Source organism: Spea bombifrons, chromosome 2 (assembly GCF_027358695.1).
Source record: "Spea bombifrons isolate aSpeBom1 chromosome 2, aSpeBom1.2.pri, whole genome shotgun sequence".
Taxonomy (NCBI): Eukaryota; Metazoa; Chordata; class Amphibia; order Anura; family Pelobatidae; genus Spea; species Spea bombifrons.
In genome coordinates, this window is record NC_071088.1 from 9,898,760 (window position 1) to 9,925,359 (window position 26,600).

At 37.8% G+C, this 26,600-nt stretch overlaps 1 pseudogene; it reads left to right on the top strand.

Moving 5' to 3' along the window:
- Window positions 1-24,807: 24,807 nt before the first annotated feature.
- On the top strand, window positions 24,808-25,840 carry LOC128472639 (E3 ubiquitin-protein ligase TRAIP-like; annotated as a pseudogene).
- The last annotated feature ends 760 nt before the right edge of the window (window positions 25,841-26,600 follow it).

Below are 26,600 nucleotides of genomic sequence, written 5' to 3' on the forward strand. Positions count from 1 at the left end.
TGCACAATGTTTCAAAAATGTACATGATATAACTGCCAGAGCTCTGGGAGCGAGATATTTGGCTTAGATGAAAGACTTCTTTATGGTGGGAGAGGGACAATGCTTTTAACTCGGTAACTGATAGTTTAACACATGTCATCTGCGCTGAATACGTTTCAACGACAACTGGGATTCATTATTCAAATTTGTGGAAAAATAAAATGGAGGAATAAAAGCGATCCTTTAGCATATTAATTGGCTGTAATAAGTACCATTCATAAATTACGCACTATTTGTGAGTAACAGAAATGAAAAATCCCCATTAAAATGAAGCGACAGATGGGAGTAAAACATAAGAAAAAAATAATTCCTAGGCACAGTCAGGAGTTTAACTTGCTCCATTTTTACCGGTTAAATTATACTTACCTAGAGACATTAGGCAATGCCAGATGCGCATGGTGAATATGTTTAGCTGACGCATGGGGATTCGTATACCATTTTCTCTTGAAAAAAATCACTAAGGCAGGTAGAATAATTAATGCATGGACATTTTTAAAGTTCCCATTAAAAGCGTATTTTTTTTCTTTTACGTTTAATGAGGATTATGTAGGTAATGTATGTTGCCAGCTCATAATAGCCACTATGCACAATGTACACTTCAGCAGTGAATGCCATACAGCGCAAATCCTGTATTAGATTTATGCATTCGGATTTGCAACAATTTTAATGAAATTTGCCAGTTTTGTTCATTCGTATGGATGTCGGAAAATGAGTGTCCCTCTTTGGTCATGTACAATATACAGAGGCTCACATCAGTTTCTTTTTTCGCATGAACCTTGGTGCTTAAAAAAAAGATGGTAGGCTCACATCAGTTCCTTGGGTAAGTGTTTAAATGGAGATCTTATTGCAATTGAATTTACCATAAAGGCTGGAGTAAGATGGTGTGAGGAGTCGCTGTAATGGACTATACCCATTATTCCTGGAGTAGTACCCAAGAGGCCGAGCTAAAGGAAGACAATGTATGTCTTTACTTATCCTCTGGTGATTTCAATGGAGCAATGGGTGTTTTTATAGAGCATAAACATTCTTTTCCTTTATTTTATTCATTCAAATTAGGGTGTGGACAAAGCGTAACAGCTCCTTGTTCAATAAATCAAATATGGTGTATTATCAAGTGGAGACATTCATGAATTAGTTTCTTCTTGATTTAGCGTTTTATCGTGGTTGACACAACCAAAAACAAGAGTACATACTATGATTTATTAGGTGTTTCATTCATGTTATGTAACATCTCAATAAATCCCTGCATTAACAAACCAGGATCAGCCTACCACAGGTTCCTACAAGGATACGGTTAAAGTAGTGCCAAAAATGTAAATACTTATTAATCTCACAACATGACATGTATTAGGTGTGCAAATCCCAGGACTCCAACAAATTAGTCCTTGTGCCAACACCCCGTGCATAAACCTGTTCCACAGAATCATAGTAATTGGCAACAAGTATTGTAGTTACCTCTGCAGGCCACTAGTTGGCAACATATAAGTCATTGAAAAGGAACAAATCAACAAAAAGTTGCATGGATACCAAAAAAACTTAAAAAAAAAATAAAAATCTATTAAACAGGACAATTCTATAAAACCTCATTAGGCAGTTGTCTGTTCAGTAAAAAAAGGATGGATTGTCCACCTTTCTCCTTAGATTGCTTAAAGGCTAATCTTTGAAATGTAACCCTTTAAGCACATTTAGACAATACTGATGGTCCCATTCGAAGGACTCTCCCTTCTTCCCCTCAAATAGCAAAGCAGGTCATCATACTTTTCTCACTGTTGGAGGGCCATACAACAACGACACATAAACTATACTAAAGGAAATTAATTTCAGTTCAAATAAATCTATTCCATTATGTATACATTTCAGCATATTCATTGGGTATATATACTATATACTATAGAGTTTCGGGTTTTCAAAGGTTTCCATTGTTTCTCTTGGTAAATGCCATGGCTTATTTGTTCATTTAAAGCTCTGTTTTTATATAGATGGGTATTGTTGAGTGAATATCGCCCACTAGTGGAAGGACCAGGGGCTACAACTAACAGAATACAGAATCTTTCAAACTGCTCCCACCTTTTCCCCGCTTTGTTTATTCTTATTTCATCTGCCATAATTAGTTTTTGTTTTGTGATAAGATTGTCATGACATGTGTTTTTCTACTGTGGGATTATCTTTGCTGACAGCTACTGATGTATCCCACCAAGAAACATAATTAGTTATTTGAATTTTGCTTTAAAAGTTGATGCTGTTAGTCTGAGAAATTAGTAATTATTTCTTCAGGCAGGAAGATTGCCAATAATTGTTACCAATTAATGGTGGAAGGTGCACTGCCACTAACAGCTTTTGTAACTGGTTTATAAAACACATCAACACAGATGATACTTAATCAGGTTTCTTTTTCCTGAGCTAAATATGTGGAAAAAGGGGCACATTACGTAAGTGCATTACATACTGTAAGCGGAGACAACCCAGTGCAAGACTCATCACTACCCTTGGCAGGGCTGAGCTGGTTCCAGTATTTGTGTATATGAATATGATAACACAACAACATGAACTAAATAGACAAACTTTATTAGTACAGTACCCCAGTGTTTTATTTTTACAGAACATGTAATAAATATATAGAAATATGTAAAGGAACAATTGTTTACCATAAAAAGTCAAAAAAGTGCAGAAGGGCAAATTTTGCTCCAAGCGATTTGTGTAGCTTGGAGCAAACAACCACACAGGGCAGCAGAATAAAATCTACCTATTTAACCAAATAAACTCCCTTTTTTAACCCCTTCCCTACAGTTTCACTTTTAATTACTATTCTTTATAGCTCCCCATCTTAACCCCTTTTCTTTCTGTTGACTAATTTGTAACTGGAGGCTGGTGTTCTTCTCTACTGTGGATGACGATATAAAAGCATTAAAAATAAAGTGGAATTAGGACTGGATCCACACCAGATGCAGCCGAAGGTCCGGTTCATAGATGAGTGTAGTGTACCCCTTTCCCTCAAGTAAAGCTTGTACTTAATATCTCCATGCTCCCCCACCATAAGCCAAGCAATATTTAGTTCTCTACCGTTGTGTACAATGGTTCTCGCAGTGATAAATAAGGTCTAAATTGCAAACAACTCCTGCAAAAATACAATACATGACCGTTACCTGGAGGGCACAGCTTTTCTTACAAAAAATATCAGGGATTACTGGGGATTTCCCGTCTGTACACAAAAAGGTCTTCAAAGCATTGTATAAGGTACACCAAGAAAGAATTCCATTACCGATCTTCAACTAAAATATAACAAATATAACAGATGCCCCTGACCCATGTGTTAAAGAACACACATACGGTGTAAAGGTCTCATTTGTAAAAAGTGACCTTTATTATGTTTGCCTTTTGTCCATTAGCCTACTTAATTCAAGTTTTAGATATATATATATATATATATATATACACAGAAACCTTCAAGCACCATTTCATAAGAACATTTTCTTCTCCTACACTGTAGCCACAATAATACCAGGATTAAAGGGACAGTAAAGCCTTGTAATAAATAATTACAATAATAAAACAATGTTGCCAAGCGACCTCTTTTTTTAATTAAAAGAATTTATCTGTAGTTAAAGACAAGAAGAATTCAACGACGGCTCCTAGTGACGAAGATGTTCAGATTGGATGAATGCAGGAGAATGCCTCCTACAGTTTAGAAGGTGGTAATATTTAAGAAATATATTGTTCTGGAATCACAGGTCAGGGTACCGCTGACCTACAGCATTCGCTGCTTGATACGATCAACACAGTAATGGCCAAAAAGAAAAATAAATGATCAATAGAGAAAAGCCATTATGGGTACACAAATTACATTAACCAGAATTAGAATGTTATCATCTTCCCTGGAAACATATTTTTTTGTTTGACGTTATTTTTTTTGTTTTGTTTTACAATCATATTAAATGTAGATACATGAAGCGAGCATTTTACTTGTTCAATATTCATCATACGAAGGATAATCTTCTCATTTCACATGAAGTCCTATTTTTACAATAATTTCGCAGCTTTCCACCGCTAATAACAAATGTAATTATTTATTACCGGGCATGACCAACGTGTTGGTTATTCTAGTGTCTGATTTTTAGTGCAAAGATGTAATCCTTGGGGTTTTTCCTTTGTAACATAAGTGCCTATTTTACACATTTAACCCTTTGAGTGCTTGGGGTTCGGTAAATTTTTCCCCATGGAGAGCTAGGCTAATTCCCTTATTTTGTTATAGCTACATTTAGGTGAAATTGCCATATACATCTTACACTTTAACTGGGGAAACCTTTTTTTTTTTTTTTTTAAGGACATCTTAAGCTATTCATAGAAACCTAGTTTAGAGTAAGCCGTGCATCCTATCATATGATCTATCTGTGAATATACAATTAAAAAAACATTTCCCAAATTATTTTCCCATAAATGTCAATTTAAGGTCTGCAGCACTCCTTACTCTCATCAGTATTCTGACTGAAAGGCAAGAACATTGAAGCCAACAAAAGTTCATCAGCACATAGGGAGCATTTCCAGTGTGGGGGGCATGTGTGATGTCATGATCTCTGACCACTGCATGGTAGGGATCAGTTGACCATACCAGCTGATCATACAATAGACCTACTGACTGCATGTTTGCACTTTGCCAACAGCATTCATAGCAAACAACCATATCAGCATTCTGTTCTGTTCAAAGTCTCACATGTACTGCTAGAATAGATAAGACTTCCACCTAGACCTGCTAAAATGGCTGCTGGCCGCACTGCAGAAGCAGTAGAGACCCCACAGTGTCTCTACAAGCATGGTATACAGCTGAAACTTTAGCCTTTTGGGGCCTGCTATGTACCGCATACACAGCTGGCGTTAAAAGGGTTAATGACATGCTCTGCGGCAGTTATATCTAAAAGAGGGAGAGGACACCTCAGGGCAGCTTTAAAGGGTTGACCCAACGTTTTTCTTAATGTCGATGGTGTGCACTTTAAATTAGCGGGAACCACGTCCTACACAGAATAGGAGCGACGGCTCCGAATCGGGCGACCCTTCTCGGCACTCCTACAGACACATCTGAGCAATGCCGCCGTTATTTCAATAATATACATTGCCGACGTATAAAAGTGGCTGAAAGCTATTTTTTTTTCAAAACGTCGTAATCCACTGTGACGGATAATGAGTGGAAGCGGCAGAGGCCTGAGAATCAATGTCTCTCTCAGCGAGCTGCAGATCATTTCCAGAACCTGGTTTTATATCTTCTTGTTTTGAGCTACAATAGTACGTGGTGTTGGCAACAAAAAAAACCCCCACAAAACCCCCCCAAACATTAAGAAGCCATTGCTAAGCCGTCGTGCTGCTGTTTGCGATGTGACACGCTGTTTGGACCCCTTTTATTGTGTGATAATTACAGTAATTTCGATCTACGGCCACTCACTGAGTAAAGTTATAGAAAAACACGAATGAATCAGACTGATGAAAAGAAGCTTTTTTTTTTTCTTCACTTTTTCCATTCGATATGACCAAAAGAAAATGTTATATTTGGTTTCAACTAAGTGCAAGCATTTGTAAAAAAAAAAAAATAAGAACATGTAGCACTGGTCCAGATTTCTTAAACTCCTTTATGTTATGGCGTTTCTACAACTTAAAAAAACAGGGGATTTTTGTGATTTTTTTTTTCACTGTAAGCTTATTTAACTATTATTCACCTTTTCGTGTTCAACGTACCCACACAAATGTATATCACATTTATATACATATAACCAGTATGTATATGTGGTGTATATATATATATATATACATACTCTATATATATAACTTTGATTAGAGACCTCTTTCAGGGTAACATCACTTAGTATTTTTTTTCCCACTTTCCTCCATATTTTTAAGAGGGAATTTTTTCTCTTTTATCCAGTAGAGTGGTTATCAGAAAGCCCACAGGGATCTATTACACTAGCTGATGTTTCCAACACTTAAATTCGGCCACCTGTCTACATTTAATTTGGGCGTTCAAGCACTTCTATGTGATGTTGGCTCCTGCTGAAAGTCTATCACAAGTCTGATCTCCTATATATATCGAAAGGGAGGCATCCCCATGACTGCGAAAATCATTAGGATGTACAATTATGTCCTAGTGGTCATTTTGGACATGCTTTTTGGGTTATAATAATAGGCCTTAATGTCTTCAAAGGGTCAAGGATTGCTATTGCAAAGCACATGAAATTTCACTTGATTAGACCCTAAAAGCCCAAAAGATGTCTAATAAAGACTAAAGTAGAGCAGGTATTTTATATTCATCATTATTCTCTTCTGCATGTAGCATGAAGAAATAAAAAAAACTAAGTGTACCACAAAAGGACTACTCTTTATAATATATCCGGCTTGTGTTCCAACTTAGAGTTACTAAATCTTCTTGGACCCATCCGTTATTTATTTAAATGACTTTTCCCATATGTTAAATCTAACAGCTCCACAAGATGTTTCTATGTGCCTCAAGGATCTCTTGGCTCCATCAGTTTTACTGTTCAGCTGGGTAGTTTGTTAATGGCATGTAACCGGAGGTGTGGGAACTCCTTGCCGCCTTGGACATAGGCATTGGGGTGCTTGTGCACACAACTACATAGAATCAGCAGTATGGGTAGGTCAGTACTCACGTAAAGCAAAGATACAATCAAGTTATTGTTTAGAAAACTTTTTGCAACAAATAGAATCTATATAGTTCAACCATTGTACAATAATAAAAGGATAGAAAATTATGGCGGAAGTTCCCCTTACAGGCGGCATGGCAGCAAACACTATAAAAAGAAACTGAAAACAATACAGTGGAAGAAATTGCTTTTTCATTAAGTCTGTTTGTAGAAGTTTATGAAATTCCTCCTTTTAAGCCTTTGCCAGCTAAACTCATTTTGGCTGACATTATTAATTTTTAGGATTTTTTTTATGATTCATTCTTTCTGTGTCAAGGATATTAAACATATTTCTTAAAATTTGTGCTCCTATAGAATTATCACCACGTGAAACAGCTAATACCTGTTGAAATATTAGTAATAATATGGTTTTTTTTTTATAGCTTCTGCCATTAAGTGAAAGCCACATTCTGCAGTGCAACCTGGGGAGAAAAAATAAAAAAGGTGAATTTATTGCTGAAAAAGGAAAGTGTTATTATTTAGTTCTAAGACATAAAAAGACCTCCCCCCAAACAAAAACTTCCTTTTTTTATGTAACTGGAACATCCAACATGGAGGGACTTAGAATACAATGAAAGGGGTTCAGTTGGAACAGTTGTATGGATCTCCTACAGTCTATCTAGGAAGGTAGTTATATTGTTTGAAAGGTATGGAAAGAACTGTACTTCTTTACCTTGAGTAGCCCTGGGGGTAGGAGAGGGTGAGTTAAAAAACATGGATATTTTTTTTAACATTGAGGGCACCTTGGATTTGGCTTTGGAAATCAGAACTGATTACTAGGCTTCCAGATCAAACTGCTGACCTCTTAATGTTGGCCACTGGCTGAAGCATGTTCCAGGAAATGAGCATGGAAGGAAGGTAGATTGCTCAAACCTTTTTTAATTAAATGGACCCAGATTTTATCACTTTTAGAATGTTGAAATGAAACATCCTATGTGAGTTGGAAAAAAGGTTTGATGGCGCGTTAATCTCTGGACGGGGGAAGTGGTCTTCAGCCTCAGCTACGACATGCCCTGGCTCTGGGCATTTTAATTCTATTGGAGATTAGTACTGTCCTTATAGATCAACCAGATACCTTCCAGATTCCTATGAGAAGGAGAATAAAGAGCTCCAGGAGAGGTGCCCAGGGAAGTTTCCAGGTTTTAAACATTATGGAAGGAGACCTGCCATCGAGATCCATGACAGATATCATTACTTAAAAAAAAAAAGATAAACAAAATATTATGCATTGCTTTGAAATTTTCTGCGAGCATCAATTGGGGAATACTGAGATTAAAAGAATGTCAAACCTGAATAATATACTGTTTATGCATAGTATATTTGTGTTTTGTTTCCCACCATGGTTGTAACACTCCATTTGTCCTTTTTAATTAAATTTTTTGTTATACATAGAGGGTCTCTAGAGCAGTTTATCGAGGCAGGAGGAGAGGCTCTACGTCTAATACTTTGGATGTGGTAGAGTCCATATCTTACACTCGGAGGATAACAAGGAATGCAGTGGTCTTTAAGTTCCAAGGTGGGCAGATTACCCTCCAATTCCTTCATGCCATGTAGGACAGAAGAAGCACAATAAAACACTTTATTTAGCCAAAGGGGTAGTGTGTGTAAAAATGAGGTGATGGGTTTCTATGTATTAAGACTTATTTAGATATATAATCAGTGACGTATTTAGGCCAACGATAGCAGGTCCAAGGGGGTGGCAGCCCCCCCCCACGAAACCAGGGGTAAAATCACTCTCTTGGGCAATCAGACCCCCCCCCGGTGTGAATGAGCCAGTTACAAGGGAGATCTCTGATCTCGCCAACTAGCCCAATTACTAGCCTTCATACACTGCTTTAAATGGTGCGTCCGGCGTCAAATGTCGGTGCTCCACAGAGACGGTAGTGGCCATGGAGGGGCAGCTGGGGGCACTTCTTTAGTATAAGCCTAGGGCAGCACCAGGGTAAATAGATTACTTGATATAATCATACATTTGTTTTCTGTTCCTAAAAAGTTGTAAGAATACAATTCAACTAAACCTGAGGAATTAGTATTTTGATTTTCTATCTCTCTCTCTCTCCTCTCTGCCTTCGTGTTGCTTTTCTTTGAATTTGACCCAGATTTGTCAGACGGAGCAAATGTTATAAATTGGTGAGAAATTACAGAAGTTAAACAAATCAGCAGAAATAATAGGCTACCAGCTTGGTGTCCAGCTTTGGATACATTAAAGGCTATTTCAAATAAATTTTGTATTCTTTGATATCTTTGTTTATCAATGCTTTTTTATTTTGGCTGTATAAATAGAGCTTATACAGACAGCACACAGCTGATGCTCTATTGTGATGATCTATTTAGTGGTCTACTCACTGAGGGCCAAATTACTTCACACACAGCCCTGAGATGCAAATATTCTGAAAAACACCCCTCGTCTTATAATCGGGGTCGTCTTATAATCAGACCTCAAATAGAGGTCTGACTATGAGACTAAGATCCAGATCCCCTGCAGCGCTGCTGGGGACCTTAATCCTCCTGTCTGGTAAACCCAGGGCCGGCCCAAGGCAAAATGCCGCCTGGGGCGAATTTTAAAATGCGGCCCCCCCCTTATCTACCCTTCCTCTCCCTCCATCCCTGAAGCCCCCCGCCCCATTATCTACCCTTCCCCCCCCCGTACTTACCTTTCAGCAGTCCTGCGGCGAGACTCCCTGTTCGGTCTCGGTGCCGGCTTGTAACGCTGAGCGCCGGAAATCTTCCGGCACTCAGCATTACAAGCCGGCACCGAGACCTTACAGGGAGACTCGCCGCAGAGGAGAGAGAGAGGGGCGCTTGTAGCTTCCTCACAGAACTCTATCTCCCCCTCCCTCCTCTGGGGGCGGGGCCAGAGAAGTTGCTGGTACAGCCGGTCCCCTGCAGAAGTCTTCGAGTGAGAGATCTGCAGTTCAGGTAAGGGGGTGGGGGAGGGTTTTTGGGTAAGTATGTGTGATTAATGTGTGAAGTATGTGTGATTAATGGAATGAATGAGTATTTAAATGTTTGTGAATGTGTGTTTGTGTGTGATAGCATGGATGTGTAAGGGGGGTGGGGGTTGTAGCATGGCATAGGGAGGCTGTAATCCCACTACTATCATCCCCAGGTTCCAGCATGTACTGGCTGCCTTGGCTTGATAAGAGTGTGATTGCTGTTAGCAGCAATCACACTCCTATCAAGCCAAGGCAGCCAGTACATGCTGGGTTAAAAGGCATATCATGGGGCTGAGTGGCATATAGGGGGTTAAAATGCATTTCTGGACCTCCAGAAATGCATTTTAACCCCCTATATGCCACTCAGCCCCATGATATGCATATATACCTCCAGAAATGCATTTTAACCCCCTATATGCCACTCAGCCCCATGATATGCCTTTTAACCCCCTATATGCCACAGTGGCATATAGGGGTATAAGGCATATCATGGGGCAGAGTGGCAAATAGGGGGGGTATAAAGCATTTCTGGGGGCAGAGTGGCATAACTGGGGGGGGGCAGGTTGGCAAATAAAAGGAAATTTAAAAAATATATTTACATGAATTAATATTTACTGGTAAAACTTTTTTTCCTATAGGGTCGTCTTATATTCAGGCTTTTTGTTTTTTTCCTAAATTAATATTTTGATTTTGGGGGGTCGTCTTATAATCAGGGTCGTCTTATAATCGAGCAAATACGGTATTTTATTCATACAAATGCATCTATTAGATTTTTCTTTTAAAATGTATTTTTTTTTAAAAGGTAAAAGAAAAGGGGCTCCTGGCCTCTCCAGGAATTACCTTCAAAATTGACCACAAATATCCAAGGACAAAAGAGATACACAGCGGATTGAAATTTACTTCCACTGGGACCTCTTACTGCTAAGAAAAGATTCCTTCACCTGAACACCCCGAACATGGTTCACTGAAACCATAAAAGTGACTGGGATTTTATCATTCATTTAGCAATGCTCAGATTCCATTTCCTATTGATGCAAAAGAGAAAATATAAGCACTGAAGCACATTGGTTCTGAAATTCTATAATCTGTCCTCAATGCTGTTATCTAAAGCAGCTTGAAGTGCAACATTTCACACCTCACACGGAACTGCATCCTTTAGGACAATGTGACAACCTCCCACAGCTGAGTTCCCTTCAAAACTTAAATTTTTGCAATGATCACCTATATTCCCTCATAATTGTATTGCCTACATCCCCATAAAGTGGTCTCTCCACTCAGTCCCTCACAAGTGGTTACCCTAGGATTGTTTGGAATCCTCAAAGACACACACAGGAGCTGCGTGGGGAAAATTAGTTAAAACTCTTGATACTATCATAGCTGCTTTGGTTTTATACAAATTATTGCTACGTCTACCCACAGAGAAGGTCTTACTCTTAATCAAGTGTCCCAGTCTGGACTAGAATAAGTATCTGCAAATCCAGTTGTATGGTCAGACTACCACTCCATACACTTCTCCATTGTATCTCAATAGGCCAGGCCCCAGCCTCAGAACCTGGTCAAACGCTGTTCATTAAAAAGGGTGATGCCATTGGACGCAACATCAAACTTAGATCTAAGTGAACTGATGGGCAGCTCTTTAGTATGACTCTACAAAATGTGAGAGACACCCTAGAGAGCAAAGCACCAACACACATGTGCATCAAAACGCACAACAATGCACCTTGGATTGATAACACAAGCAGAGGTATGAAAAGAAGAGGCCATAAACTTGAGAGAAGGTGATGTGGGACACATGATCCAGAGAATAAAGACGCTCTTACTAAACAGCTCTAAGAATATCAATTAAAAATAACTAATTGTCATTCTTGCTCTGCGAAACTACACTCTCCTGAAATACACCTAGGCAACTGCTTTGCACAGTAGAAAGGCTGTGCAAACTAGTATGCATGCATATCCCCACCAACTATTCACAGGCTAAGTGTGAAGAATTTGCAACCTTATTCACTGACAAGACTTCCTCTGATCCTCTATCACAACAGGCCAACAGGAAAATAATAACGTAGTGTTAGAAGCCTGTATTACTCCTCCATTGACTTTAGTAGGCTCCAGAGACTTTAATGGGACCCTTTGGGGTCAATAGAGAGCTAGTACACTGAGGGCTGCTGGTATTAGGATATAAGAACAGTATCTGGGACTTAAATTATGCTTTAAAAGTAGTGGGTAGGGATCTGTAATTTTGTGAGTAAAAGACGAGGACATGTGAACTCATATGTATTCATATATTAATCTACATGTTGAGTATTTGCATTAAGGGCCATATAACAGGAGTTGAGCCTTAACTTAACTGACTAATCCACTTCTTTGTGAATAAGCCCTATAGTATGCCCCAGAAGAAATTATGTTCAAGACGCACACCTAGTCAGCCAGAACTGGCCTACAAAAAAATCCAAAAGCAAATGCAATTCTAATATTTAAAACTATTTACTTAAATAAAATATCATGCAAACTGCTCTGGTTAAAAACATATTCAAATATAAGTTACTTTTTTTTAATAAGAATAAAACATATATGCAGTGTATAAACTGTACAAACAAAGCATGGTCTAAAAAATATTCCATAACACATAACAGGTTAAATAATATGCAAGTTAAACTAGAAGGTTTTTTACTATACCTGATATAATGAAATGCATTATAAATGACCAAATATACTGTATGCATGAAGGTGAACAGTCCGATAATAGTATGTGTTTTCTATGCCAAAACCTCTGAATACAATAACATTTTAGAAATTATAATCCAGCCATGGTAGATATATGAGGCCAAAAAGGTTAATGTATTCTGTGGACTCAGGGGATTTTCATCCTATGAAATCTATTTTGTTAGCTAAAAATGGATGGGTGATCATAAGGTATTACTACCTTTTTAGGCATATATGGAAACAGAATACATTCTACCTACAATTGCTGACTTTGAGATATTCAAATTTATATATTTACTGCTTTCCTGTAAAAATCTTTAATAAAAAATATACGACAAAACATATTGTTATTTTGAAATGAAGTATTGGATTTTTTTCCATGCAAAAAGCTGTATTTATATCCATATATCAAAAGAAGGAGAAACAATATATCTTATGGTAAAATCTTGGGTATAATATGCACCTGTGTATAATAAAAACATAGACTACATTTTATAAAAAAAAGGATATATATCCATAACTCCAGCTTCACAGTTTACTTCTACTGCACATTTACGTATACTCACACTCACACTCATATATACTCACACTCACCCTTAGATATACAAAATCACTCCCACATCTACATTTAGGAACCCCTCCAAGCTTACCTACCAGCTCAGGAGTAGGGTCTTTCATTGTGGTCCAGCAGCTGATGACAAGTCTGTTCTACTTCTCCCTCGCAGTCCTCACACCAGAAAATTACATTTTATATTGGTGCTCAGAGTTGGTCAGCGTGCTGGTAATGAAGGAACGCCGATGGAGGGGACTTTGCCAGCAGCCGTGCTCAGCACTGTCGTTTGCAAGTACAGCGTCACCAGTTGTCTAGACTCCTGCGGTCTGCAGGTATCCTGACCTCAAAGAGTTTGACTTGTCCCCCTTCTCCATGTCCTGCCCCATTCATTACTAGTTGTACAACCAACTCATGACTGGTTAATGGGTTACACAAGGTACGGCACAGCCACCTGCTGTCCAGGTGAGGTAATTTCCAAACAATCCCCTCTAAAGGCGTGGTCTCTGGATACTCCCAGGATCTAGACAAGAGGGGTACCTGCGATGAAATTCCCAAATGAGCACAGGGCCATGAAGATTCCCAGCGAGGTCCCATAATCTGTCCTCAACCCTGTACACAAGAGCGTCTCTTAAGATCAGCCAGAATGTTAGCAGAGGCTTGATGGTGGATGGAAGGCAGTGGACAAACATTGCTTGATTCCCAATTCCTGGCAGACGGCCTTCCAAAAAATGTGAATTCCCCAATGGTAGTCAGACAGCAGAACAGCTCACCAAATAACGAAAAGTCCAATAAGCTGGCTGAGGTCGTAACAAGAAAATTGTATCGAAGGGACTCCGGTCATAGGCAGGTAAAAGGTAACTAGGACATGTAGCAAGAACACAAGAACAGGCAAACTGAGCAGATAAAGACACAAGCCAGGTTCAAGGACAACAAGATGCTGGTGCAGCTGTCCATAGGCGTTCAGGGTTTATATAGGGTCTACCTGGATTACCCCCTAATTGCCCCTATAACCCCTCTGAACATCCTGTATCCACCCAACCTGCTTACTCATGCTCTTACCCCCCTCCCCACAGTTATTATACTGATACCATTCCGATCGCTGTCTAGACTGGTCATGCTGCCCTTACACCTATATATCTCCAGAACAGTCTTTCTGACATATAATGATATGCTTTATACATGTGTGCAAAAAAAAGGAAGAAGAGCTTTTTAACTAAGACTCCTTATCGTGAGAACGAGTTTTCCTCTACAGAGTAACGAGGCAAATGACCTGACATCCTTTCTCTTTCAGACGGGAGAGAAATGCCCCTCTTTGATCAGACATCGCACATTACTGATAAAAGCACACCTCACCGGCAGATAATATACACGTTGGGATAATGCACACTCTGGAAGCGCATCGCAGTGCGCGTTATTACTTCATGGCAAATGCTTGGTTTATTCCGCATTCTGAGTTTCTTTTTCAATGTCTGTCCCGGAATTAGTGGGGAAAATCTAGATCTAGATACATGGCAGTCACAAAATACATTTATATACTGGTACGGGCATATCTATCCACTTCAAATGGCTAAGGAGGGTAACTGTTTTAGTGATTGGCTTTATCACCTATGAATAGTCATGTAGGTAATAAGGCATGGTATTTGAAAGAAAGAATGCATTTTGGTTATGGGCTTAGATTAAAAAACATATATTTATATTAACAATATTCATAATTCTAGGGCTGTGAAACATTGCTGAATCTATTCAGTAAGATGGTGAGTTCTGGATCAATGTGCAAAAACAAGTATTTACAGAATAACACATTTTACTTTTTTAACATTTATAATATGTATGATAATAATAATCGAAAATAGGAGAAATAAAGAAAAAAGCTTACATTTTTGACCATTGTTGGCAATGAACACTTGAATTTATTGCTATTCACTATTGCAGGCAACTGTTTGGAGGATTGGCATTAAAACATATATTACTCGTGTGATGCGAAGGCTCATTGAGATGTAATCAGACGTGTCGTTAAGTATTGTATGTAGATTGTTATTGCTATTCATCATCTAATTGGAATGGCAGGCAGCGGGTCTTCAGGGACACCGGCCCATAAATATACCGTGTTTCAGTTACAATGAAGCATCGCAGGATTTTATGCATGCAGGCGTCTCAGCATGCGGAAATTTAAGTTTTATGAGACCGTACGAGAGAAATGCTAATGTTGGGTGAAAATAACAGAATAACTTTACCTGGATATTCCTTTCATTAAAGATAAAAACTTAGCTTCAATAAATGGTAGTCAATAATATATAAAACGCCTTTCTCCTATACTCGAAGGAAACATTACACAATGCGTTGTTGTTTCAAGCAGGGATGAAATATATTTTTCACTCTATTATCTAGTCACCCGATTGGGCTGAAAACCTGTATCTTACATATAACATAGGTATAACACACAGGGCACATAGCATACCTGCCGCCATGCAGACAAACCGCTAGCGTGATTTTGCATATACAGAAAGTTGGGTGTCCATGAAAAGCACATGAGGCTCATGTAGGAGCATTTCTTAGGCGTTGGAGTTCTACCTAATTTCGTAGTCAGGGCTCAGAACGGCCAGAAAAGGTGTCAGTCACATAACATGGCCGTTCCAGAAGAACAAATGAAAATAGGAATCTCTCTTAAACCTGGCCTTGGAAAAAATGCGTTAGGGGAAAAATGAGTACTAACTTTGAATAAAATACTGTACATGGCATTTGGTTTGGAACCCATGTATCCCATACCTCCCAACTGTCCTGATTTATACAGGTATGAAAGTAAATCTAGGGTGATGCATGCTTGAGAGGTGCAGAAAGTGTGCCTGCACGTTGTTTGGGGGGTTCCCAGTATCTCAATCTGTAATGTTCCGATATGTCTAATACTATATAATGCACAAAACCAAATAGAGTTTTTAAGAAAAAAGAACATCAAGCTGCCTTTATGTTAACGAGTTCTAGACCTTTATCATAACCAAATGAGTAAATGTAGACCAACATCAATCATAGCCACCAACAACACACAGCAGAGTCAATGTATTGTTGTTGTTACCTTTTATTTAGGGAGTGCTGTAGCTCTAATCTTTTTCTGATGCAGAAAACGCTCGGAAAATGTCAGGTATTAAGTATGCGCTGCAAAAAAAGCAACAAAAAAAAAAAAAAAAAACCCCTGGACCAGGAACTATAGTCTACCTAAAAAGCTCTCAAAATATATGGAATTACTGTATAACACTATTTTATTTCAACCGCTCAAGGGTTTATAACAACTGGAATATAGCTAAACCGCAGTCTCATGACCCGATATTTGCAGAGATGTTAACGTTTGGCAGGCTGTCAAAATCCGTTCACGTTCAGGGATTTAGGACACCTGGGGGAACGGCTAATTTTCCAGCCATGTTGTTTTTTTTTTATTCTTCCATGAAAGACTGATTCACCCAGAGAATTATACGGGAAATACGCCTAAAGCCCAAATAAAATTTGTGTATTGTGAACAAATAAACATATACAATACCAGAAAATCCATATTTACCATTCAACAATACAAACCTCTTTATAAATCCACCGAGGATTGCCGTGTTTATTAAAGTTCTTAGAACCGGATTCAATTAGCTGAGATAAGATATATCAGCAATTTCCACATCAGTTTTGGTTTATTTCTTTATATCAGGAAAAAAAAAGAAGACTATTGCATTATCAGAGATACATTTATTTTATAAAATTGAATCCAGCCTACAGACTGTTGATTTTTTTTTATATCGAAGAGGATATATCTATGAAAAACAGATATTTATAAAGGGTCTTGGGGGAAAATGTTGTCAGGGAAGAGAATTTAAGTAGAAAATAATGTGGAGGTCAATGATAAAGCAAGAGAGCTCCAGAATCTGAATAAGCTTATATGAATATATTATATTCTCAGACCTGGGAATCCTCTGGGTTTAACTCAGAGTCTCAAGGTCAGTTTCTTCTTTCTCTGGGCAGGGGAGTTATATCTGGCCACACCCACTCTCCACCCACTAACCGCCCACTCCCACAAACTAAAGACTACGCACATCAACCCTCACCCCTACACATGGCTAGCTTCAGCCTTTCACGGAGCTACTTCCCCAGGAGAGGGGGACCTCTAGGTAGCCTACCCTGAAAAGCTTATAGGTCACTGCTCTGATCTCCAGCATTTCAGCTGGAATGTTATTTCACTTATCTTATTCACTCCATTGATGGCAGTCAACCTTCTTGTACATAGAATTTTGATAATCATCGCTTATCTTCTGTTGTAATTCTTATTCTTATTCTACTAAGTTAAGAAGGACGAGAAAAATAAGAAATACATTGAAATGCTAGTTTTGGCCACCTTTTGTTGAATATTTTTGAACTAAATGTCACGAAAACAAATGCGTTGACAATGAAAAAGAACATAATATATTTCGTTTTACAAAATGATTTAATTCCGCTAAAGGAATTGATAGTGAGAATTCTCATTTGTGCCTTTTATTCTTTTATCCCCTATATTTGATAAAAATATTATTTGCCTTAATATAGGCCATAGAGGATTATAGATCACACACTTAAGTTTATGTTTATTTGTAGTTTTTATCACTATGCCGGCTCAATGCCAACATAGAATTAAAACCATTACTCCCTACCAAGTGACACCTTGTTTCTTTTTAATTAAAGGTACACTTTGACATTAGTTTATCTGTTTCATTTATATGTACCATTTTCTGTTAACCTTCTAGTCCAAAATATTGCAATAGAATACACATCTATCAGATACGTCATCTCATATTTTTATTAGACTGGAATCATTTCAGTTTCTAAAACCCAGATGTAGTTAATGATCAACTTCAGAATATGTCTCCATGGTTTTGAAAAACATGATACTGCTTGTGATATTTGCTTGAAAAACTGAAGGACAATAAATAGTTTTTTTTTGTTATTATGTGCACATGAAATTTGTCTCTAAAAAAAACTTATTCCAAACCTCAAATGCAATCATAAGGTTTATTCAATAAGTAATTATTTTTCAAAATAAGCACACAGAGAACAGGGACAAATGGTATAGCACGCAGTCAGTCGCACCAGTTTCAAGGTATTCCACATCCTAGGTTTCCAGAGGAATTTGATACTTATTTTAAAGTGATCCTTAATTTTACAAACGATTCTGTTTTTATTTGTTTTCAGTATATTCTATTATAACCAGAGAGACCCGATAGTAGTGTATTTGGAGATGAGTGAGGAGATGTAAGTGGGGGGAACTACCACGTAGTAGGAAGACCCCAGGTCTTCTCTCCTTACATCTATGGAGTTAAGGGCTTATGTTGTTCCAGTTTGTCTGTTGAATGCAACCATTTTTCATTGAAATACAACATTTATGTTCCACTGAATGCCTAAACACTGCTCAGAAACAATTCTCAAGTTTTATCAAGTTATTGTCCGCTTAGCTGGTCCTTTTTTATGTTTCTTTTCTTTCCTTTCTGATTTCTAGTGTCTAGTCATTTAACACGAATAAAAGGCACCCAAAGGGTTAAAAGTCTGCTGCCATAGCAACAGAAATAAAACAATGTTTCTGTCTAGTTTTTATGAGTTCAATTTAACACAACCAATCTGAAAGAGCACCTTTAATATCAGTTACAAAGTATTGACTTTGTAAAAATTAGCAGATTATATTTCAAGATTTGCACGTAGTTTAGCCATTGAAAGTTGGACAACTCTTATGTTTCTACATGTTTTGAAGGACAGGATTCACAATAAAGCACACTAGAAATGTAGAATTTGACGTTAGATAAGAACCATTTGACTTAATAAGTCCTTGGTTTTCTCTTAGGTTCACAAGGGGGGGGCAGTAGCCCCAATTTTTATTACCTATATTTCATTCACATGTGACCTATATTAAGATTAGGCCAGACACATCAGTTCATGGAACACCCATTAAACTATACATTATGCAGGGTCAGCTTAGCCTTTTCTTCAAAGAGGAACTTACCAGGGATAGCCATTCCTAACACATAGTAACTTTAGGTAGGTAGCTGAAATGTTTGAAGTTATCACAGCTCACTTTATTATAATGCCGTCCATATCTTTTTATTTTACCATTGTTAACATCTTGTTTCTCAGGATGAAGCAGAGCTTATCATACATGTACCATAATAAATCATTTTATATAAATAGTAAGGTCCCTCTATTCATAATGAGTAATTGAGGATATAAAAAAATGAAAGGACTTCAGAATTGTACATATATATACATATACTGTATATATAAACAATAATTAAATTGAATCCAAAAAAAATCTATAAAGCAGAGTAAATTAAAATAAGGAAAACATTGTCCAACAAAGATAATTCTCAATAGGCGTGGTGTCCCGTCCCCCCATCTTGCTTTTTTTACCCTTCTTATATACCCATTGTCTTGGGTAAAAGTTGGCAGCTCCACTCTGCATGACCTTGAACATGTCACTCAATGTTGTTTACTGCGAATCTTGTTTACGCGCAAGTTTGCACAAGTCTACTACTCAGTAACATGATTACTTGAACGATGGCACAAACCTCTTCATTTATTGTTTTCTCTCCAAGTTAAATCAAATCACAGGAAACAATATAGATCCTATAAAAAGACAGAGCATCGAATCAGTTGAATTGCTGGTGATATATTGTATAATTATCTTGAAGTAGGAGTTCGAGTGATCAGTTTAACCTACTGCCATCAATCATCATTTTCTGTTTATTCTAGAAAACTGGACGTAATCGTGGTAGTGATTTACTACTTAAGTAAAAAATGATGTTTATTTTTTATACAGTGTTGTCAATAACTGCCACAATATGGACCTGCAGTAGCTGCAAAAAAAATGAGTTAATGCAATGTTCCGGAATCCTAAGAAATTTGGCAAATATTGTTTAAAAGGCAACAGGCAAACATAACATCTTCTCTTGGTAAACAAATAACTTTTTAACAACCAGGGACCTTGAAATGAGGACAAACTTACATGACTGAGAGTCCACCGTTCTTGCAGGAGAAGGTTGCTGGAGATGGCTCTTCATAATCCATAGTCAGGTTGTTGGGCTTGAATTGTCTACCTCTGAAGTACTGTAAATTGACTAATACCCTCTGTTTATTGTCTGACCGAGTAAAATACCCCCTCCCAAGTATAGAGCGTAAAAGAGCTGGTAATAATTTATCCATTTAATCTGTTTATTACAACTACCCAGAGTGCCAAAGTAAATAATTGTCATGGATGCCAAAGCTATTGTGCTGGTACGAAAATCCTCTGCCAACGGAGATGAGTAAGGAGAGAGAAAGAGGAGCACTCGAGGAGCAAAGGTTTAAAAATGGAGGTCTTTTTCTTCTAAGCCAGTGATTCTGACCACCCTTCAAAAATGGAGGAACGTGGACGTGAATGTAGAGCACATAGACAGCCATGTCCATAGACAACCATGGGTAGACATTGTAGACAGTGTTGTATGCTTCCAACCAGATGAAAAACCCTACTACTGTCTGTTTTCAATGTAAACAATTAACATCCTTTCTATTTGTATTTCCCCTGCCACCGACTCAAACCAATGAACACATTCAGAACTTGTAACTTTGAAGTTACAAGAAATTTATCTCCCATACCACTGTGGCTCCTGCACTCAACGGCGTCTTTGTTACTCTAGATTTAGCCATGACCATTGTATAAATGATATAGATTTTGTATAAAAAGCTATAAAGGTCTGGCGTGACGCTCATAAATTCTAAAAAAAAAATATCAAGATAAGACAAGATCTATCTAGTTTATTTCCCTCGGTCTGTGGTGTCCTTGTGATATGTTTAGATCTATGGGTTTATTTTTAAAAAGGAGATCCATTCAGAGGGCATCTTTTTACTCAAACCTCATCTTCAATATTGTTGCGAACTGTTACGTTTGACCTTTTTGAGAAAGAAAATTCGTTTTTGTCTTATTCTACACATAAAGAGGGTTTTAGGTGGCTTCATTTCCTAAGTAATGTGTTGGGCTGAGATCTATTTTTTGTCCTTCAAAAGAAAAAGAAGGCTTTTTTCTGTTTGCATAAGATGGGGGGAAGCGAGTGCCATGTGTGAAGCTTAGTTGATTTGCCTAGCAGGGAGGCTTAAGTCTGATTGTGGATGGTATTATAAATGTGCCATTTATTTCAAACACTATATTTTAGGAGGATTAACTCAGTTTGATAGAACACAGAAGTAATGTAATAGACATTCTCTGCTATCTTTCAAAGAAAAGAAAGCAGCTTTTGATTTCTAGACTTTTTGCCGTTTTTTGTTTCCGGTATCCATGGACTGATAAAACGAGGACGTATGAAGAATTGTTGTGCAGAATAATAGAAGACATTTATCTGACAATAACAATTGTTTTACCCTCCTACAGAACATATTAACCTATCACTAGTGATAATACCCCTCCGAGATATGTATGAAACAGTACTATCACACGAGCTGATGTGCCTGTCTGCCGGTAGTTGTCTGTCGGAGGGGGGGGGTCGGAGGTCGCTAAGGAGAACCCATGCAAAGGAAGCACAAAGAGCGATCCAGGTCAGCAATTTATTGCTGCAATGTTCTCAGCTCAGGGTGACACACATGGAGTAACAACATGGCTTATGTCATACCTGCCAACAGTCCTGAATTTCCCGTGACAGTCCTGTTTTGCTCGGGTCTTGTCCCGTCAAATTCAGGTGTGTCCCGGCATAAAGAATACTGCCTGTGAATAGTGAATGACACTGTGTACAGGCAGCATTGCATTTTATCTGTGTATGTATAAGACGCATGCTAAACACATGAGAGTGGGAAGAGAAAAAAAAAAGAACATATAGTGTCCGTAAAATAAACACATATCTACAGCTTCCTCGTGACTACTGCACCCGTGATTCACAGCACTTCGCTCACTTCTGTAAACTTCAATAAACTACGTAATAAAACTAATCTTAAATGTATGCTATATAATAAAACTAGGGAGAATCCAAATAAAAAAGCATTTTTTGCTGGTGCTTTCTAGCAGCTGTACTGTTGCTGCTGGGATATTATATATTATATTTTATATTATATTATATATTATACATTATATTATATATTATATTTTATATATTATAGCTCCTTGGTGTATGTGAGTTGTGGAAACATTTAATGGTAAAAATTATACCCAGGAAGTTTACGGATGTGGGCACGCTGACGTAGGTGGGTAGTCCTACTGATGTGGGTGGGTGGTCCCGCTGACATCAGTGGGTGTTCCTGCTTGCATTGAGGGACACACAGTTTTTTAACCCCTTAAAGACCAGGCTGTTTTAACACTTTTGCGGTGCTCATGTTTAGCTGTAATTTTGTTCTCTCTCATTTAGTAAACTCACACAAGGTATAAATTGTTATTTTTTTTTCCCAGAATACGGGTTTCTTCAGATACCTTTTTTTTTTTATCATATCATCTTAAATACTATCATTTAAAAAAAAAAAACATGGTGAAAATTTGGAAAAACCACTTTTTCTTACTTTTATTTGAAAAACTGTTTACTCATTTACAAAATCTAATGAAAAAAAACCTGCTAAATAGATTCTACTATATGGTCTGATTTTAGAAATACCCAATGTTTTGTTGTTGTTTTTTTTGCTTTTTTTTGTGAGTTATAGGGAACTTTTTTCTCTTCCTTTTTACATCTGGTCAGTCTGCGGCTATGGCAAATTCAGTTTGCCCCATCAAACCATACATTTTTTAAATTAGACACCTCTGGGGTATTTGAAATGCTAGTATTTTGATCTCTTTCCATGGATTTTGGGGAAGATACACTGCTAATTTTAGCACTTGCTCATAAAAACTTTTAATTTTTTTATTTTATTTAGTTGGAACTGGGTGGTTGGTTCCCCTGACATCACTGCATAATTGTTTTTAAAAGTTACAGAATTTTTGTCTGAAGAGACCTTCTTGGAAACTTGTTTCTTGTGACAAGTAACTTCACACGCAGTGGTGCTTGTGACCGCTTTCCTTTTTGGTGTCATTGACTGCCTCGCTATCGAGACCGAGAGTGTTCCTAGGTATGATAATAATAATAATATTAATAATAATAATCAATTATTATTAATATTATTATTAATATTAATAATAATAATAATAATAATAATTGATTGCTCTATACTAATGTTTTGTAGGATAGACAATCGTAATTCCACACCTTATTCATAACTCCTTTGGGCGCATGTATATTTTGTAGGCTGTAGAAGAGTTACAGTAATACCAGCTATCATCTATTAAAATATTTGAGGTATTAAGCTATCTATACACTTAGGGTTATGCATCTCAAACTGCACTCATTGTTGTTAACAACAGAGAAAACGGTATCATAAATAAATTTGGTAATTCATGTCCCGGGGTCTAATGAGGCAGCAGCAGAGTGATTAATGGACCTGGAGCACTTGATAACTTTGTGGTAACTGAACAAGTCCCGTTGTTTGATTTATGAATCTGAAGTACTTGATCACTTCGCAGTAACTAAGTAAGACTAATAAGTCGCGTCGTATTAATGTAAACAGAAGGTATGGCTTCTTGGCTGTTAACGTAAGAGGCCCTTGAGTTTTAAAATAAATCCCTGATGACTACATTATCATCATTAGCTTTCATTTACCAGGACAAATTCCTGTAAAACTGAGACCTTTTAATATATTATATAATTAATGCTGGCGTACAAGTACACAAAATCAATACAGATTGAAGATTGCTTAGATACAGTATTAAACTAAAGTGCTATTGAACCAGACCTTGTTTTCACTTTACTAAGGAACCCACTAGGAAATGAATTGGATGTTTGTTTACCAGTTCACTTAGTTTAAAAAGAGTTACAACATTCATCTCCAATACGCAGAGAGGATAAATAATAAAATCTGATACTTTTACTGTGTCTGCGTGGGAGATTATAGAATACACGACAGATTTATACTGTAGGTTATCAAGTGAGATTCAGGAATGATGAATCCTTAGGTCAGGTATGATGGAAACCTGTTACATATTTATTATTATGTTTTACATTATTACATTTTTTACATTATTAATATTTACATATTGTTTGTTACCTGTGTTGCTAAAAGTTATATATTCCTATTTAAATCAAAGTGCATGTACAATGCAATCACTGATTGGTGGATGCCTAATTTTGCTTCTTCATCATTGTCATGTGACACAAAAGCTAGCACTGAAACATAAACATGGTTTTATTAGTACAATGCAATTGTAGACTGGTTGGTGCCCACAATTAATTTAATTGTGTAAAGTTTTGCCTTGTAAAATATTTTCTTTAGGGAGCACTTAATTGTCATGTGACAAAAGTTGATTGGAGCTATAGAACCTTAAAATGTGTGAAGTTCTGCCCATTAAAAAGGTAAAAACCCAGCTGTAATGTAAAATAGGTGGAACCGTTTCCCAACATAAATGGTACATGCTAATACAATGAGGGAAATTTAACATTCCTGGGTTAGGCATAAACCTATCCTGAATATAAAACGAGACCAAGGACTAGAGGAGACAAATTAGTCTAATCTTATGTTAAATTGTCTCTGTGGTGAGTAAAATGTAGCCCCTACTACATTTCTTTATTTCTTTTTTTATTTATCTATTTATTTCCTTAACAGTTTTTTCCACACAAGTGTTTTTTAGGGTAAGAAACAGGATCTTTTCTGCGATAATATTAGTGCAACAATACTAGCAGCTTTATTTAAAAAAAAACTTGAAACATACTTTGTGTCACAAACCTTAGCACCCATGCCATGACACATACACTGGTTGCTCTATGACATCACAAACACATGAACACTCACAGCAGGAATAGATGAGCTGTGTGCACATTCTGCTTGATCGATTCGAGGTGGTAGTAGCTTGTTTTGTTAACCTGTAGCCATGCCCATCTGGGCATACTGCGGTATTTGTATAAGCCCTCTCGATGATACTTCCAACGTGGCAGCCATATGCTGCGGGCACACATTCCACCAAGAGTGCTTGCTGCAGTGGTTCCGCTCCTCTCCAAGGCCGACATGTCCACAGTGCAGAACTCAGTTGGGCAGCAGCCAAGATGTCATTAAAAAACTTTTCTTTGATATCAGAGAGCAGGAGGGTCCCACTCTTAATGAAGAGCTGCTAAAGAAGGAGGTGGAGAGATTGAACGCTCTTATCCTCTTAAAAGAGGAACGGCAGAAACAATCCTATGACAAGGCATGTGCAGCGCATGACCTGCGGCAGAAGAAGAACACCAGGATGGAGGATTTACAGAAACATCTTAGGGAGCTGAAAACTTTGTACTCAAGACAAGAGGAGCAGCTGAAGATTCTAGAACAGCAGCTGTTGGAGAACAAAGTGGCCATAGAGGAAGCTGGGACGTTAAAAAAGAGGTTAACAACTTTGGAGAATGTGGAGATGCTGCAGACTCAGAGACCGGACATGGAGACGGCAATAAGAGGATTGGCGTCAGCGCCAGATGCCTTGGAACAATTGGCCGTCTACTATGTGTCTGTAGCTAAAGAGTGTAACCATTTGATGGATGCACAAACAAAATCAGCAGAGATGACAATGAACTTGAAGAGGGAATTAGAGGCCTCAAACTACAGGGCTCAGAAGACCATGCTTGAAATGCAGAGGTCACAGGAAGCCCTCAATAACACCCAGATGGAGCTTAGCGCCATCCGAAAGAAAAAGAAAGTGCAGCTCCATCACAAAACCTCACAGCCAGCACCCAGCGAAGCAACCGGACGCCTGCCATTTACCATCCCGGCTCGCGTTGGATTCCAGCTTCCAAAACTTCGCTCCCCCCGTCACGGGGCACGATATGGACCTTGAGTCCATCATTGACATTGAACCATATGAACTATTTATGGTCTTTAGTATAAGTGTTAGTATAAGTGTTAGTATAAGTGTTAGTATAAGTGTTAGTAGTTAATAGATAAGTTAATAAATAGATTGTAGGATACAGTGTTGTAAAGTTGTTCATTTTATATTTCTCTGGTGCAAAGAAAATTACATTATGGCCAAGCATGAAACATGTGAAGTGAAATGTGCTCATTGTAAAGGAAATATGCTTTACAGTCTATATTCACAAAGTTATATTTTGTCTTCACAAACAGAATATAAACGCTATAAAAAGAAAGTCCTTTTTTTATACACCATGTGGAAATTTAACATGCCAGTATTATAACTCTTTCCATGTCACGGCCAAGCAACGCCCCAATATGTGTTCAGCAACATCTCCTGAGTTCAGTCATATCGCCCTCTGAAGCAGTCACGGTGCATCCTGGGGTGCGTTTTCGGCGTCACTGAATATCTCGCATTTAAATCAAGCGTCGGTCGCCATACAGTGTAAGGGGGACGCCGACGCCTGGGGGGGGGGCAGACAAGGTCCCTGCAGTACATTTTAGTGGAATCGAGGAATTACAGCAACAACATTTAAGAGAAGAAAGCGATCTTATATCGCAAAAACATAAATAGGTGACCGCGCCCCTCACACCAAGTGAGTATAAATAATGCAAATAATACCAATTTAATGTAGCTTCAAGGAAATCCGAGCAGTATGTAAAATTGTATATATATCATAATAAATAATTAAAAAATAATAATTTAGAGAAAATGACAAAGTTCAAAGTCATTATTCAATCCATTCGGTATAAGACTTTTTAAATTATAAATCCATTTCATGTCAGCCT